Consider the following 18,219-nt stretch of genomic DNA (forward strand, 5'->3'; position numbering starts at 1 on the left):
CTATACTCTCTGCTCAGATTCAGCCAAATGCTGCAAAACTGATCAGACAGCACATCACAGTACAAATGGATAATGACCCAAAACATACTGCAAAAGCAGCCCAAAGAAAAGGATATTCTTCAGTGGCCAAATCAGTCACCTGATCTCAACACAATAGAGCTGCTTTTCAGTTTTGTTTCATTCCACTGTGGTGCTGTCAGAGTCAAAATTACTAAAACTGGGTCATTTAAAAAAATAATTATGGTCCGAACTGCAAAGCAAATATAAAACTCAACAGTAGGACAGCTCACAGATAGGATAGAAACTGAGAAGCACTCGTAGTTAAGTCTTCTTCTCTAATAGTCATCAATGAAAACATTTATGAGTTAGATAATAGCCAAAATGACTAATTCTACTTTGGTGATGAATTTGTTTTAATGTCAATGTATCTCTGCAAACCACGAAACAAAAAAGACAGAACTCGTACACATATGATGAGGTGGTTCGGAGAGCAGGTGCAGTATATATGTACATGTGTGGTGACGATGCATGAGACCCAAAACCTCTAAGACACTACAGTACCTTTCCTGGTGGAGCTTCAGTTTTTGACCAGTCTGGAGATTCAACACCTCCATTTGCAGGATTAACACCTCCACGTTCAGCGCAGACTCCTGCACCGTTTGCTCTGCTACAAACATACAAACAGATGATTCAGGGACACAGCAGTGTCAGAATGAACAAGTGATCAGTGAATATTGATATGATTATGGATAAGATTATGGATGCACCCATGCAGAACCGTTGTTCTTGTTATATTTTAACGCTAATTGGAATTCTGTGTCCATGAGCAGTTTGTGACATGGAGCTCAAGTCCGTGGAGCAGAGGCGCAAACATGCGTGCCTGCTTGCCCACACACAAGAACACACTTATTTAATGTTCAGTGATTCGTTATCACTTATCAGGAATAATTGCTGCATGTTTGTGCAACTGTGAAATTGAACAAAATCCCACTCCATATAATTAAAGAAAACACAGTGAGCACACAATAATACTGAGAGGCCAGGAAACCGTGAAAGCACGAATACAACCAGGGGCAAACACAGCCTATTATGTTCTTTCTCTATCTGAACCTCTGCCTCGAATCCAACCTGTGGAGTCTTGTCAGGGTGTTCATAAAATTTGATTTCTTCACCTATCACTGTATGTTAAATTGTCTCAGTTGTCTGAACAAGCTATATTTTGGGGAAAAAATGGTCTCTTTTTCTTGTGTTTCTGATGCTCTTTCCACCTTTTAGCTTTCACTTACTTGTCTCACTTCCTTTCTATCTTTTTCTGTCTGCTTGCATGAAAATGACTTCCTCTGGAGAGTCCAAGGGAACACCACATAAAGCAATTACTAACAAGCCTGATGTGCAAGCCCCTCCTTTCCCTTTGTGTAGGGCAGGGATAGAGTGGGGCCAAGTGCCCTTCAGCAAAAATGAATTTTCCAATTTCAGTTAGTTCTTCCATGAATAAATAAACAAATGAATAATTGAAAGGAGCAACATAAATAAATAACATCACAAACATTTCACCAGTACTCATAAGTATTCCGCAGATAACTTGGGCTGCATGCTAATGATAAAAACAGTACATGTAGCAGGTTGAGATGCATTATTCACCGCTCTGCTTTAAGCAAAATTATATAAATAAAAATCTTTCATGGAACTCAAAACATCTTCTCAGCATTGAAGTGACAGGCCTGTCCCATTTATAACACACAAGGACACTGTGGAAAACAAATAACTGACCAATCAGCTGTAGGGTGAAAAAAAAAAAAAAGACCTGGCAGCTGTTGATAGGATCTCCAAGATTTCAGAACGCTGTTAAAAGAAAAAAAAAAAAAAAACTTCCAAGTACCAAGAAAGGAAAAAAAAATGTCTACATATTCCAAGATAAATGGTAACAAGGTGAACAGGTACTGAAATATTTGGACATTTAAAAAAGTCCATTTCAATTACTGACAAAGTTTTTCTAGGATAACTCATCATTGATTTATATGAATTCAATTAAGTTAGAGAGACTTGCATCAGAGGACATACTTTATGGTGAGTGTAATGGTTCTGTGGTTCTATGGCAGGGCTCTTCAACTCCAGGCCTGGAGAGCCCCTGTCCTGCAGGTTTTAGATGTGTCTCTGCTTCAACACACCTGAAGGACAGGACAGGGGCTCTTGAGGCCTGGAGTTGAAGAGCCCTGTTCTTTGGTAATAGTTCTATACTCGCTTGGAAAAAGCCTCGTTGGTAAAGGCATTTCCAAACGAATCCAAACTGCAGCACACCGATTCACCGGAGAACACAACAAAAGTGTGCGTGCTACAAAAAGCTGACGTGAGATACGGAGTGAGAACCCAATGCACAGATGTGTTGCCATCCCAAAGGTGATTAATCACTCGTTTGAAAGAACTGATTAAATGAATACAACAGCCAGATGTTGCTGCAAAACTAGTGCAAGATAATAAACACTACTTTTGGTGGTAAATTAGTGACCTTGGAAAAATCCATCTGACAGAAATATCTTACAGCAAGCTACGCTTACTGCTTTGGGAAGCTCTCGGATGCAACTTGTGGCCTTCAAGCACAAGGAAAAACAAGTGAGCTGACCTTGTGATTACATTTTTTGCTATGCAGCTTATGGTTCATAAGAACATGTCTAGAGTTTCCTAACTAAAAATATGCTTACATTGCATGTGTATGTAAAAAGATACCAGTTAAAAAAAAATGAACAATGTGAGGATATAAACTAAGTAAATGAGTAAGGAGTCCAACAAATGCAACCAGTAAAGTAAGTCACTTTTTCTGTTGTCCTACTCAACAGGAAAAGTGGCAAAGGTGGGAATTATGTGGACGCAAAACTGAACGAGGATTTAAACAATGACTACTGATCTTAATGTATCAGAATAAAGAACGGCACATCAGCAAACACAGTGGGAGGATGGCCTTTGTCCTTGTTTCTACAAAGCTCATTAAGGGATACTGTTAACATGCTTCCTAAGCACAAACTGTTAATTAAAAACACAAGGCTAATATGCATTTTAACGCCACACTTTTGAATGCCACGGAGGGAAAAAAAAAAAAATCTAATTTTCTCCATGGTTCTGCTGATTGCAGGCTGAAGCGTTGCTGAAGTTAATTACAACCCTGTGATCTGATGTGATGAAGGGGTGACCGCACGACACGCTGCCACACGCTCTCCTCCCTCCACCCCATGACTGCAATCACCCTGAGTCTACTCTTTGTTATTGCATTACCACAATGCCCATCTCAGCCAGATTGAAGGTTCTACCTTGTTGTTATCTCCCTTTCGTTTCTTCCTCTCGTGGTCTTCATCGCTGTCTCTTAACAGGTCCTACAGCCCTGGGCCCTAAGGTTTAGGCCCATTGCAGAGACAAGTCAATGCAAGAGATATTTGTTGTTTATTTCTCCCAATCCTATTCATTTGTAGGTCATGGTCATCCTTCTCAGTCTAGCGAAAGTTGGGCTGAGAAACCTGAAGGCACGAAGGAGCAGTGACAATAATTAAGAGTGCAGCAATAATCAATAATCAGAAATGTAAAATAAAAGAGCAGTAGTATTATTTATTTATCTGATTCACATTCCCATCAATTTTTCCAAAGATGTACAGAATACTCAATGCAGCTGTTTAGACGTGTCTCCACACTTTCTATAGACTCACATGGTCTGTGAACTGTGCTGCCCCCAAGTCACAGTGTGCTCCCATGACATTAAAACAACACGTCTGTAAGGGGTCTGATAAGTTTTCACTAAAAGACACTCAGAGGGGGGGGGCCGTTTTTATGAAGTGACAAACTCGCACAGTGACAGGATCAGCCCATAAAAGTCCATGCGAATGAAATGAACGAGTGTTTGCTGGGTGTGAAAATATACTGCGGCACACACCTCTGCAGACCCTTCTATTAATCAACCTGTCCGCACTTTGTTTTGAGAGTAATCTCGTCCAACCACCAGAGAAGCACTCAGCAGTAAGTGGCGCTTGGCTGTGCTTTGAAGGCCGTGGTTTATTGCCATCCCAAAGCACGGCAAGACTGTGTTGTAAAAACACATCATCTAGAGCTCAACACTTGCCTCCAGTTATGCACCTCACATGTGGTGATCCAGCGTGGGCCTGAAGAACTTCTTAACCATTCCTGCCCTTAACTGTGCTGTGATAGTTAGATACATAATAAGCCTCCTTTCCAATACAAAACAGGCAGTCCTCCTACTTACCATCTCCCTTTGTAAGGCCAGCACAGATCTGGCTTACTTTGTTTCTGGCAGTTAAGTCCATTTTATTTTTTAACCACAATTATATATTTAAAAAAAAAAAAAAAAAGGTGAGGTTCCTGAAAACTTGCTCTATAAATGTTAAAAGCTACTGAGATGAATTTAAGAGAGAAGTTCTATCATTGGCCAGATCAGTCACCTATCAGGGTGATAGTCACTCAGTGTGTGTCTGTGCACAGGTGTTCCCTAACGCTCAAAATCTGAGGACCAGACCTTGCCCTTCAGCAAGCACTCCTTAAATCTCTTAATTTCTCTGTGTGTGCCACAAAACTGGGCCAGACACTCAAAGAGACACATGCAAACTTTCCATTTATATATTTTATTATCTCAGAGTTTGGCGCTCATCATTAGCAGAACCTAGTGACAGACTTTGAGCCTTTTCAGCAATTCATTTGTTACCAAGGCTTTTCTTGATTTAACAAGTGGTGGAGGCAGGGACATGGTCCCTTCATACGTACTCTCTCCTCTTAACTACAGTGAAAGGCACCTTACTCGACAAAAATAAAGTGCCTCTTCTCGTTACTTGACCTCCTCAAGAGTACCTCCTTTAATATTTCAATAATAGGATCAAGAGTGCAAGTGAAATTCAAAGTAAATAAAGTGGTGAAATATTGAAGATGAGGGTGGCGGTTTGCTGTGTAGTGGTGAAGTACAGACAAGCTGGGTGTGCAGGATGGAGCGCTGAGATAACGCTCATGCAAATTTGTCTGTCTCTGTAATACTGAACAGCAAGGGGCTAATGAACATTAGCCACCAGTTCCTTCCTGACATTAAAGGGCCCACTGTTTTAAGAAAATAAAGCCGGGCTGGCTGCAGATAAGGAGTTTTAACAGGAAAGAACATATAATGCCGACTTGACATATCAAGTCAAGTTAAATTTCATGCTGGAAAGAGTGAAGCACACTGTCAGATATTGTTTGGGGGAAAATAATGCAGGTCTGAGGAAGAGATTACTCTTAAATAAGTGACCTATCTTTCACATTCTTGACAGCGGACGTTATTTTGGACCACAGTCCACCAATGTACGGCTGAATGCAACATCCATCCTTCAAGGACGCAAAGCCTAAAGTTTTCTCAATGTGCCACTGATGAAAAGAGCTTCTGACTAGTGACTTATAGGTGACACAGCTGCAGTTCCTCTTAAGGCAGAAATATTATTATTTTCTTAAAAGGAAGAGGTCTTTGGGTTAAGGCTTGAAGGCCCACAGCACTCCTAGCCTTTTCTAGCTTTTCTCTTTAAGCTCAACCAAAAGAAATGATTAACTGAGGGTTGAGGTACACATCAGCGCTTATATATAGTGGCAATTTCTTTACTTTCTACTGAGGAAAACAGTCATGTGAGTGTATGTGTATTCATATTTGAGTGTGCCGTCGGTCAATAGGAGGGCCACTGACCTTTCTTTGCAGCACTTGCTTCTTATCCTCCAGCAGTGTCTTTGGCCTGTCTAGCTCCACCTGTAGCTCAGAAATCTGTTCTTTGTTCTGCCTCTTTTGCCTCCTTCTGCACAACACACAGACAGGAAAGAAGGAGCAGAGGTGAGGCGTACAGAGGATTGAAGCTGTCTGTTTTTAAAGGTGTCAGCACACCTAACTTTTGCATAATACATATCACACCTCAGAGATGATCCATTAGCAGGTTACAGCAAAAGAGCGGCGCTATAAACCAATGAGACACTGCTCCAACAGACATGCAAAGACAAATACATCACACACAAATATACGTACACACAATATCCTCCACTTTTAGAGCCAGATGAGAGGGTGGGATTGTCCCTGGGGGGCAGCCTCGTGTGTGGCTGCATTTAAAACCACTTTTACTTCTGGGCTCTGACCCCACAATGCCTCCAGAGAAAGTGCAAAAGACGAAGCGTGCGATAGAAAGAAAAAATAGAGAGAAACAGAGCAAGCGATGAAGACAGAGAGAGGGGCAGACTGAAAAAGGGAAAAAGCAAGCCACCACACCCCTCTGTACTTCCAGACACTGATTTATAATTTTAATATCTCTAATTTCCACAGCAGCGCCCATTTTCCAAATGTCATTTTCCAATTTATGTCAAACCGTGTGACCATTTTTCTTAATACAGCTTATGACAAGCTCGGTGGCAAGGCGGATATGCAATTCAGATTGAGTGTTTTACAGGCACAGCAGCAGACACACTAGGGTGTTTGTGTGTTTATCTTTATCAGTGTCTGCTCTGTATTTTGAAGGGGAAACCACTGAGAGCGTTATACACTTTGGGAAAAATTGGGTTTGCTACAAAATATGTGCCCTCAGGGAAGAAAACCATAATTCTGTCATAAATCTAATTATTACAGTTATCATAATAAGAATTATGATGGTGGCAATGATAATGTATTAAAATATGCATTAACGTTAAGAGCTTGAAATGGAATGTGGGCTGGCTTTATGGCCATTACATGAATATTGATGTTAATTAAAACAGAACCTCTCTTTTTATGTAACACTCTATCTTGTTGTAATAGTAAGAGTTGTACATGGTGGCAGGCCAGATGGAGATGAAGTCATTACTAGCCAGTTTGCTCCACAGAGGCATGCTGGAGCTCCTCTTTGATGTGTTAGGGTCTTTCCAGGAAACCTCGAAACTCTGTGTCACTCCAGACTGCAGCTACAGATTAATAGTACAGAAAAACCTCAAAAGCAGCTCAAAAATTTCTTGTGGACTGCTTACAGTATGAGGTTTGTCACAAAAATTATTGCAAAAAAAAAAAAAATATATATATATATATATATATTATATATATATATATATAAAACCATCCATATACATCATTTCCATTGTTGCAATAAAACACTATACAAATCAATTATTTTCACTTGTCTTCTAAGGATAATATTTAGAGATTTAAGAGAGGATGTTCACGGACCTCAGTGGCATTATCATTTTCAATCAATTTCAGTACAGTCCTTGTACCTGACCATTTTTTTTGTTTATGAAGCCATTTAACACCTTCATTCAACCATAAAAAGGCACCTAACTCAAGGGATGAACCAGTGTTATGTCTACACTTAACAGACAACATAGCAAAGGACCAATTTGAAATTTTATCTTTAGGCACTTACTTACAGTTACTAGCAACCTGTTGCCAAAACATATTTGCTCCCATTTCTTTAACTGAATCCACCCCCCCCCCAAAAAAGTTAAAGATTACATATTGCCAGAGTGTCCTTGGGCAAGATACTGAACCCCAAGTTGCTCTCCGATTCAACCATCGGAGTATGAATGTGTGTGAATGTTAGATAGAAAGCACTTTGAAATAGAAAACAGTATAAAATATATAAAATAGTATAAAATGTAAAATATAATTTTAAAAATTGTTTTTTTGTGCAAACAAGGTGATTCCCAAAGAACTATTAGCCGAAAACTTGGCAAATATCAGCATGGTGTGCAGTGTGTCCTTAAAAAATTTGACGAAACTGGACAAGTGAAGGACAAAAGAAGCGGTGGCCTAAAAAACTATCTCCAGCAAAGGAACAGTATCTGAAAGTCATGTCCTTAAGAAACAGCAAAAAATTCAGCAAAGACATGACACAGGACCTGAGAGATGCATCTGATCCTTCACTTGATCTGTCTACTGTTCACTAAAGCCTCGTGAGAAATGGTCTCAATGGAATGGCAGCTGTCAAGAAGCCATTCATAAAGAAGGGGAACAGGGAGAAAAGGCTGAGGTATGTCAGATTACGCAAGAACTGGACTGAAAATCAGTAGCAACAGGTCTGATGGAGCAATGGATACAAATTTTAAATGTTTGGTTGTAATTGTCATCGATATGTACAGAGAATGTCAGGAGAGAGGTACAACAGTGAGTGTGTAACAGCCACAAACAGCTGTAAAACACAGTGGAGGCTCTGTCATGGTTTGGGGCTGTATTTCAGCCAGTGGTGTTGGAAATCTTGTCAAAATTGATGGAATTATGAATGCAGAAAAGTACCATCAGATTTTGATCCACCATACAATAGCATCTGGAAAATGTCTGATTTACAGCGGCTTAATTTTTCTGCATGACAACGATCCCAAACACGCTGCTGGTGTAGTAAAAGCATATGTGGATAGAAAAACACGCAATGAAACACTATCAGTCATGGATTGGCCTCCCCAGAGCTCGGAGCTCTACATTATTGAAGCAGCGTGGGATCATCCCTACAGGGAACGGAACAAAAGGCAGCCAACATCCAAAAAAGAGCTTTGAATGTCCTTCAGGAAGCCTGGAGAACTATTCCTGAAGACTACTTGAAGAAATAAAGCTACCTAAGAGAGTTCAGACTGTGTTAACAAATAAAGGTAGTCACATCAAATATTGAACTTCAAGCCCATTAGAAATGTTCAGACTCTGTTTTTGCCTGTTATGCTATATTTCCATGTCTGTTTGTGCTTTTCAATAAATTACTGCATCTACTTCCTATTTCTTTAGCAAAATATAAAGAAATGAGGGGAGGCTCAAGACATTTTTCACAGTACAGTAGGAGTAGAAATTCAACCCTATTTAATAACTGATGTTTTATGTTTTAACAGTGGTCAAGTTTTTACAATAGGAGTTTGTTTTTTCTGCTTTGCTGCAGTTGTTTTATTTCCTTTAATTGTTTATGTACTCTTTAATTAAAGAAAAGCAATATTTATTGATTTCCTTCTGTATGCTCCAGCCACCCTTAAATTTTAGTTTATCCAACCCGCACTTAAAAAAAACAAAACAATTTCCAGACAGTTGTTGAAGATGAGATGTCCACTACAGTGAACATTAATATTGTATAAGTGAGGTTACATTATGCTGTGATGTCACTCATAAGCTGGCTTTCACAAGCTGACGAGCTTGTGAAAGAAACGACACTGTTACTTAGTGAGCAGCAATCTTTATAGAATAGAATAGAATAGAATAGAATAGAATAGAATAAAATAAAATAAATGGTCTCGCAGGTTTGATCTGTCATGTAATGATGCACTGGTACTTCCATTAAATGATAAAGGAGTAAGTAAATTGCTTTAATACTTCCAGCCCGGGCAATCTGTGTAACGATGGTGTAAAGCTTCCCCCAAGACAAGTGCAATTAAATGCTTATGAGAATTAGCTCATTAAGTTCTATGCTCTCAAGATCAAAAACTACTTGTATGTTCAAGACATTCCTTGAAATGATACCTGACTCCGGGCCAGCTGACATTCAGTGTTGCTGAGACAAAGATAAGCCCAGAGAACAGCCCCTGATCAGTCCCAAACTACAAAGGCCAAAGTACTGCTGTGGCTCCAAATATGAAAACAAAAACATTAATGATAGGTGTGATCTGAGTAATAGAATACGGACTTTCTGTGGCATTGTGGTGTTAAAATCTGCTTATGGTAATCTAAACAGTCTCACCTCTATCCCTCATCTCCCCTCTGAGCCAAACACTTATCGACTCTCTGAGTAGCGGCCCGCCAGCACATGTTCCCAACTATTGAAAAAAAGGGTAAAAATAACAGGAACAAGTTGTCGGAAATGAAATTTCAATTCATCCAGTCCCTTTATACACTGGTGCGAGAGCCTGTCGTTGAGAGGGGGGGGATCAATAGTGTTTAGACAGCGGGGCAGATTTTCTAAGCGCTGGATCAATAGGAAGGAGAGAGGAAAAAATACCCTGGCTTTTCTCTGGCTGTTGTAGTAAATACGAACAAATCAGTGGCCTTAGGCTAAATGGATTGACCAGCTGTTTCCGAGTTCTGTGTTGTAAATAAAGATCCATTCTGAGGTGTGTAACTGAGGCTCAAAGGCAAAAGTGTCACTGCTCAGGTTGGGCCTGCATGGGTTGTGCTGGACCACACAAGTGTCCTGATCAGAGGATGGGGGAAGCCAGGGAACAGAGGAGGGACAGAGGCCAGGACAGAGAGCTGAGAGCAGTAAGTCACAATGAATCATTAGGCTTGCTCAAACACACTTTCACACTACCTAAACTTCAATAATTATATAAAATGGGGGAGAAATCAGTTACTTTCTTTTCTGCAGGTTTAGTCAAGTTTGAAACATCCAACGTCTGCCACTCCCACTTTGTATCTAGATGTTCACTGAATTCACCCATATGGCAATAAAAACCTTCTGATTCTGATTCTGATTCTGAATTACATGTGTGGCAGATGGTTTATTGGCTTCTGAGATAAATATAGCAAAGATCAGCTTCACCCTAATTTGCAATCCTATTAGTATATTTATTTTTCCTTCTAAACACAAATAAATACACGTGCAATTTTTACCATTCTGTATGCTAGCATCTCTCTTCCAGCTGATAATGAACACACTCATGGCACTCTTTCTGCAATGGAAATGCTACCCAAATTTGTTGCACTTGTTGGTTTAGCTCTGACAACTGTGTGGTCTTTCTTTTTTTTTTTTTAACTGTAAGATGAACCCCTCACCAACAACTGTGTCTACCTTGCCTAATAGAAATATGCAGTACCAGTTCTTGTCGTACAGTGTTGTCCTAATAATCGATCAGAGGGTTTGTAGTTATCAACAGAAGTTCAAGCATGAGTGTAAATTGTTTCAATCAGCTTTCAATGTTTCATTGACTTCCACTATTACAGGAAAACTGTACATTCACAGATTTCCTAAACCCTGAAGAAGGGTTTAGGAAGGGATGGGAAATTTCTTGGAAATTTACATTTCGGTTTCATTGTGTTATGCAACTTTTTTTTTACTGGTGATGCAAAAAGGAGGCTGAAAAGCACACCTCTAAGATAGTCATTATTATGTTTTGCATGTATATGATAAACACCCCCCCCCCCCCCCCCCCCATACGCACACACACACACACATACACACACACAATATTTCAACTGATTAAAAAAAAAAAACCTACTGCATGAAGAATAAGAGGCTGGTTCATGACCCAGGCAACTATGGCAGGTTAAATATCTCCACCAATATACTGAGCTAATCAAAAGGGTGAGATCCTGACAGGATGACTGATGGCCCGATTGCTTTGCACCACCTCTGGACTTATTAAAGAAAAACACCACAGGCCATGCTTTCACAAAAACTCATTGGTCAACCACAGTGGCGAAAGTGATGGGTGAAATTCATCACTAAAAACTATTCAGCCCAAACAAAACACACATTGGGGCACAGAACTACACAAGAACCTCTGGTCATCAGGGTACTGATTGCCTTCAGACTCGGGGAGAAGACACTTTAAAGGACATATGTGTATGGGAAAAGGATGGCTGCTGAGTCTCGCCGCAGGGTTCACAAGGAAAAATAGAAGAAAGAATTCTTAGACTTTGCTGTGCTGCACTTGAAAACACCGTCCTTTGCTTAGAAGAAGTATGGCTCAAATCCCCTTCCTCCAAACATTTTCTTATGCTAGGAAGAGTAACTGTTGAAACTTTGGCCCTATATACTGATGTCTGGAGAAGAGAAGCCACGTACTGTATAACCACCTTCTTTTCATTACACCAGTTATACTGTTTCTCAGGTATTTTTTCTAGTGCACAAAATGCACAAACATATCACAGAAACACGCTGTACAACTGCTGTCGCATAATAGTCGCACAGTCTTCACAAGAATACATAAACAGAGCAGCTAGACATGTTGTACAACTCATTTGAGGGCAATTTCACAGTGTAATTGAGGCTTTGTGTGTATATGCGCGTGTTTGTAAGTGCTGCTTTTCGCTGATTAAGGTGACCTTAGATTGTGCACTTACCGAATCTCAGGCTGAGCAGCAGAGGTTAGAGCACAACTCACTGGCTTCAGGAACACATTACCTTAATGATGCCATTCCTCACGCCTCCATTTCAACACATTTAGAGATGGAGCAGTTACATTGTCTATTAAGACATTCAAATGTCTCCCCCAGCTATTTACCCACAGCTCGAGCACAAAAGGGTAGCCCGAATTAACTGTGACAGCGCTGACTCGTTTCCCTTTCCAAACAGTCAAAATACATAGAAAAAGTCATCATGCGAGAAAGGTCATTAAAAATTTAGATTACAGCTTCCTTGCTTTCCCGAAAAACTCTTGTCTTTCTCTGCTTGTTAATGGGATTGTTTTAATATTAAAGTGTTCATTATGACAGATTGTGAGGCTGACTCTCAATGCTGCTTGTTTTCCTGTTCCTGGCATGTGATCAAACCTCATTTACTCGGCTAGGGGATTGAATGAAACGCGTGATTATTAACCCTTTGTCTGCCTCTGGAGGAGGGGTGGATGTTTGCCTCCTACGCATTTTATCTTTCGGTGCACCTGAGTTTAAGCTGCTGTTTTATCGGTTGTGAATATTCATGAAATCAGAGATTTAAAAACTGCCTTTAAATACAAAAAGTGTATAAAGTGTCCCTGAAAATGTTTTTTTTTTTTTCATCAATTTCCACTGATTAAACAACAGCCTTTCTTCTTACCCTTCAGTTCTTGTGGAGGTCACTGTCCAGTGAGCAGCACATCCCCAGTGAGCGGTCTTTAATGTGCTCGTGTCCCGGCAGACTACCTGTTCCATATTCTGGCCTGAGTATGCGGTTTTTCCCCCCTTGTTTTGAGGTATTTGGGGTATTTTGGGGAGGAGACAAGGGCTATTGAAAGTGTTTATGTTCCTGGATTGTACAGAGAGTTCTAATGTGTAACACAGAGCACTTCAGCATTCAGACGCCTGGGGCTATTCTCTAAGTGGTCTTTACTTTGAAAACACAGGTGCCCTCCAGGGCTTGATGAGTGGTTGTTGTGTGCGTGTGTGTCCATGTATGAGGCAACAGTAAGCTGGGAGGGCAGATAAAGGAGCTGCACTGTTCTATCCATACATCATCACTCCATGTTATAATTTGATTCAGTATGGTGGTCTTGCAGAAAGCACTATGCTATTATCTTTAATAATGCAAGGAGGGATTAGGTGCTCTCTCCCTCTTCTGATAAATACAGACAAATCAGTTAATTCTGCTGACACGCCCCCCCTCGACTGCCAAAGCACATGCATAAGTCCAACACCGTGATTCATTTTCTTGTTTTTTTGCTCTATAAAGCAAAAGCAACAGTTTAGTTTTTATGTCCTACTCTAAACCAAAACTATACAGCGCATAAAAGATTTGTTATTGTTACAAAAAAAACTGTAACATAACTTAGATCTTGATATTTGAAAGTCTAATGAGGTCTGGAGGGATATCATAAATTAGAAAAATAAAGTTGCATATGCCTCGCTGGTGCTGCTGCATAAAGAAACAGCAATATTTTTCATAAAATTAATAGGAGTAGGTTTGACACGTCTCTCGCTATAATTACCACTCAGGCAACCATGACCAAACAAGAAAATGCATTTTATGGCATACTGTAATATAAACATGCAGCTGTCGTGTAAATACAGCATGACTGCACACATATTCTGACAGTGCCCTAGCGGAAAAGTAGTTTAAATGAGGATAATGAAAGAAAATATGAGTTGGCTATGCATTTCACAGAGTTTTATGGTGTCAGTGGGTGCAATACTGATGGAAAGGCCTCATGGCCATTTTAAAGGCAATAGACCACTTAGCAAATCTCAGCTGGTCCTGATGCCGGCAACCTTGATAATGAGGAGCAGCTGGAGCAACAGTCATTAGGCCTAGCTATCTCCACCTTCAGGAACTATCTTTTATTTCCATAAAACCTTTTATCCATTTCTGTCGGTGCTGCTATACTGTCTAACACCAACCCAGGGCCATTAATGACTACAGCAGTATAGTAAATGTCATTACATAGCTTGTCTCATCAATACTTCTAAAAACAGAACATCAATGGAAAAAGAGGCAGAGCAGATATAATATGTTTCTGGTAGTGTCACAATCTTGTAGGTCTAATTAAGCTGGAGTTCAACGGAAAGGCAGCATGAGAGGAGAAGAGGGAAGGAGAGGGTGACCCAATTAAAACCAAATCGAAACTCAGATTCACTCCTCAGTGTGGCTCATGCACAGAATGAGTGGGAATCTGTGAAAACAAGGAGAACAAGCTTTATTAGTCCCTAAAAAGCCCTGTTGCTACATTAATATTCTAGTCTAATGAAAGCTTAGTTTTCCACATTTCCCCGACACTTGCCTGTCAGTGTTCAGTTCATAAATATTTTCTTATTATGATCATGACATTTTTTTTCCCCAGATATGAAAAAAATAAATAAAATTCAGAGCCAATTATCAGAATGACAGGTGAAATGGGAGCATGCTGGGAAGAAATGAAGGGTTGCCATGGTGATATAGCAAAGAATCATACCGAATACTGTATGTGTGGTCATGTGACCAATGTCTGGCTGAACTGCAGCTATGCTCAGGCCCCTGCACACCAAAGGACACTTAACCTCAATCGCTGGTAGCAATCACAGGCCGATCCAGCTGAATTTATTGGCTATTTCTGTCTCCGGGTCAGACCGCTGCAGCGTCTGCAGGCTTAACCACAACCAAATTCAGAATGTCCTCAAACCTGTTCTTCTTAATGACAGCCTTAGAGGGCTGGGCACAGAGCTAAGGGACGCACGTGTAAGTGTTTAGAAAATCTGCATGAGAAAGTAAATCTTCTGACAATGTTGCAACAGCGAACAGAAAGCAGGTACGTTTTAGTAGTTTTTATATAAATCACAAAAACATTTGTAAAGAAAGTGTATATAAATGCTAAACAGCATATGTTATGGTTATTTTTGATGGAGGTGCAGTTAGGAGACAAATAAAAAGACACAGGCTTTTGCCATTGACTTCTATAAAAATATGCATATGTTCTAAATGCCTACAGTGCCCCCTTCCTGGTTTCTTATTTTTTGCACATTTGTCATACTCACATGTTTCAGATCATCACATAACCCGAGTAAATACAAAATGCAGTTTTTAAATTATCATTTCTTTTAATAAAGGAGAAAAGCTATCCAAACCTACCTGGCACTATTTGAAAAAGGAATTGTCATCTTTCATTGACATCTGTTGGTCTGGAAAGGGTTACAAAGACATTTCTAAGGCTTTGGGACTACAGTGAACCACAGGGAGAGCCGTTATCCCCAAATGGCAGTGATAATGGTGAACCTTTCTAGGAGTGGCCAGCCAAAATTACGCCAAGAGCACATTGATGGATCATCCAGGAGATCACAAAAGAACCCACAACAACAACTAATGAACTTCAGGCCTCACTTGCCTCAATAAGAAAGAAAGGAGAAAACCACTGCTGAACAAAAAGAACACAAAGGCTCGTCTCACATTTGCCAAAAAACCCCATCTTAATGCTCCCCAAGACTTTTGGGAAACTATACTGTGGACTGATGAGACAGAACTTGAACCTTTTGGAAGGTTTGAGTCCCGTTACATTTGACATGAAACTAAATGCATTTCATAAAAAGAACATCACTGCAACAGTTAAACATGGTGGTGGTAGTGTGATGGCCTGGGGCTGCTTTGCTGCTTCAGGACCTAAACAACTTGCTGTAATTGATGGAACCATGAACTCGGATCTCTACCAGAAAATCCTGAAGGAGAATATCCGGCCATCAGTTTGTGACCTGAAGCTCAAGCTCACTTGGGTTAAGCAGCAGGACAGTGATCCAAAACACACCAGCTAGTCCACCTCTGAATGGCTCAAAAAAAACCCAAAAACCGTTCAAGCTGAAAATCCCTTCAATGTGGCTGAATTAAACAATTCTGCAAAGAAGAGTGGGCCAAAATTCCTCCACAGCGATGTGAAAGACTCATTGCCAGTTATCACAAAAGCTTGATTGTAGTTCTTGCTGCCAAGGGTGGCACAACCAGTTATTAGATTTAGGGGACAATTACTTTTTCACACAGGGCCAGGTAGGTTTGGATAACTTTTTCTCTTTAAAAAATGAAATCATCATTTATAAACTGCATTTTGCATTTACTCAGGTTACGTTTGTCTAATATTAACAGTTGTTTGATAATCTGAAACATTTAAGTGAAATATGCACAAAAAAGAAGAAATCAGAAAGGGAGCAAATATTTTTTCACAGCACTATATATGTGTGAACTGTGTCCCACTCTGTGATCTCCTTATTAAGAATACAAAACTCCGTGCACGGACAAGGATTAATATTTGAGAATGTGTAAAATGGAATTGGAAATGAAATGGCTCGGATCAAAAGTTAATTAAGAAACACCTTGTACAAATATATCTTTTTAGATTGCGCCTGCTTTTACGGTGCTTTAGAAAGAGGGGCTAAAACCGCTTTAACTGAACTAGTCACCAGCAGACAAACAACTGAAACTAGAACAGAACCAGAAGCTGGTTTTTCAGTCGTTGCATGTGCCTCAATGGAAAGACAAAGTCTGCTTGAGGATACACTTAAAATGTTGCTTTTTTTTCATGTTGAATCACTTACCACAAAAGAAAAGTGTGGAGCTCAGTAGCAGCATGCTAGGTTTTTAAAAATAACTCCCTATTATCATATTTATAATTTTAGAATATGTATGCACTTTATTAAAAGTCATTCAAAAGTGAAACTCAACATACAGAAATGCAGGTGTGCCACTGATAATGATGCAGGAGTGAAGTGTGTGGAACGAAAATTACACAAATAAATGAATAAAAAAAAAAAAAAAAAATCCAACCAGAGCAATTATGGATCTAATCAGAGCTTTCTGCATGAAGGTACAGTTCTCCTATCTCACTCCCATTTGCATCATAACACAGTGTGCAATATTAATTTCCGAGTTTACTGCTTATTGGAAGTGCAAACTATGAAAGCCATTAAGGCCCCAAATAGGAAAGCAATTTGCTGTCACATGGATTCGGCTCTATTAAAAAGAAAAATCTTGTTAACCATTTGGAATTAGAGTCATTTGGCAAAAGGCATTCTGCAGCACTCCAGTAAAATAAGTAATTATGCTTCTCTTCCTTCTGTCCCTCTCTTTCATTTGCACAGGCAAGGTGGGGAGCGGTGGATGGGGAGAACGACTGGATGCAAAGGTAATTAAACTTGTTGGCTATCTGTTTGGGTAATGTAAGGATCAGGCCAGCTGAAAGCCTTGGAGGCAAAAGCAAGATGAGAAACACATCTATTTTTCTTTTTCAGTCTACCAGCCCCCAGCTTTACTTTCGTCTGGTCCATATATCACCTATCCCACAATCTAAGCAGGGAACCAGCCATTAAGAAAAAAAAAAAAACTAGATGTGACTATTCCTCAGAGTTTATTTCAGTTGCATTTAGGTTCCAACTGAGTAAAATCTCATTAGCAGTCCTCAGTTATAAGTAGCTTACTATTTAAATTAAACCATCTCCACAGGTCTGGATGTCTCCGCCTTTAACATAATGCATACTTTGAATTCTGTGTGTTGCACTGTGCATTTGTCATTCACACCTCAACTTTTCTTTGTTTTGAGAAAAAAAATCGGTGCAGATTAATTGTGATCCAATAATAAAATGGGGGGAATTTTATTTTGTGTATATCTACCAATCAGCCCTGAGAATAAAACTATCTACTAATTAGGTCCTCAATGTAATGCCAACATGGGACCTCGGGGGAAGCTCCTGTGGGTTCTGAGGTTGAGCCTCCATAAATCAGGCTGGTTCCAACATGTCCCACAAATGCTTGACAACTTTGTGAGCTGGATGGGTTGACGGATTTGGGTCAATAGCTTGGAAAAGATAATACTGATAAGATTTTACCAATACCATCACGAAAATGTGGAACTTCACATTACACAGATCTGAGTTTGAATACCATAAAAAAAAAAAAGCCCTGCAGGTAAACTCAATTGTGCAAAAGCTCCACTGCTATGAGTCTGATGTTGCTTTTCTGCAATGTGCAACTGTCCAAAAACATTTTTTTTAAATGCCAGGACTGACAAAGAGGAACTGAGGAGCCTGACGATAGATTGGATAATTGGAAGTGAACCCAGTTCTCACTTCCCATCTTATCACTTTGGTCTTTGTCTTGTTCCTCAAGCTGTTTCTCAACAGTTTTTCTCTACGCTTCTATTGGAGAG

The 18,219-nt window shown here is 39.9% G+C and overlaps 1 long non-coding RNA gene across 3 annotated transcripts in view; it reads right to left on the reverse strand.

Moving 5' to 3' along the window:
* LOC115778235 (uncharacterized) overlaps positions 1–18,219 on the reverse strand; it is a 52,100-nt gene that overhangs the window by 9,142 nt on the left and 24,739 nt on the right. For 2 of the 3 annotated variants that reach the window (XR_004019757.1, XR_004019756.1), the window contains exons 4-6: positions 5,696–5,801; positions 3,303–3,506; positions 562–667 (exon numbers count right to left, since the gene is read on the reverse strand). This is a non-coding gene — a long non-coding RNA (uncharacterized LOC115778235). The remainder of the gene's footprint in view (positions 1–561; positions 668–3,302; positions 3,507–5,695; positions 5,802–18,219) is intronic. The other variant, XR_004019758.1, reaches the window with a different exon arrangement.

The sequence above is a fragment of the Archocentrus centrarchus genome, chromosome 3 (assembly GCF_007364275.1).
Source record: "Archocentrus centrarchus isolate MPI-CPG fArcCen1 chromosome 3, fArcCen1, whole genome shotgun sequence".
Classification (NCBI taxonomy): Eukaryota; Metazoa; Chordata; class Actinopteri; order Cichliformes; family Cichlidae; genus Archocentrus; species Archocentrus centrarchus.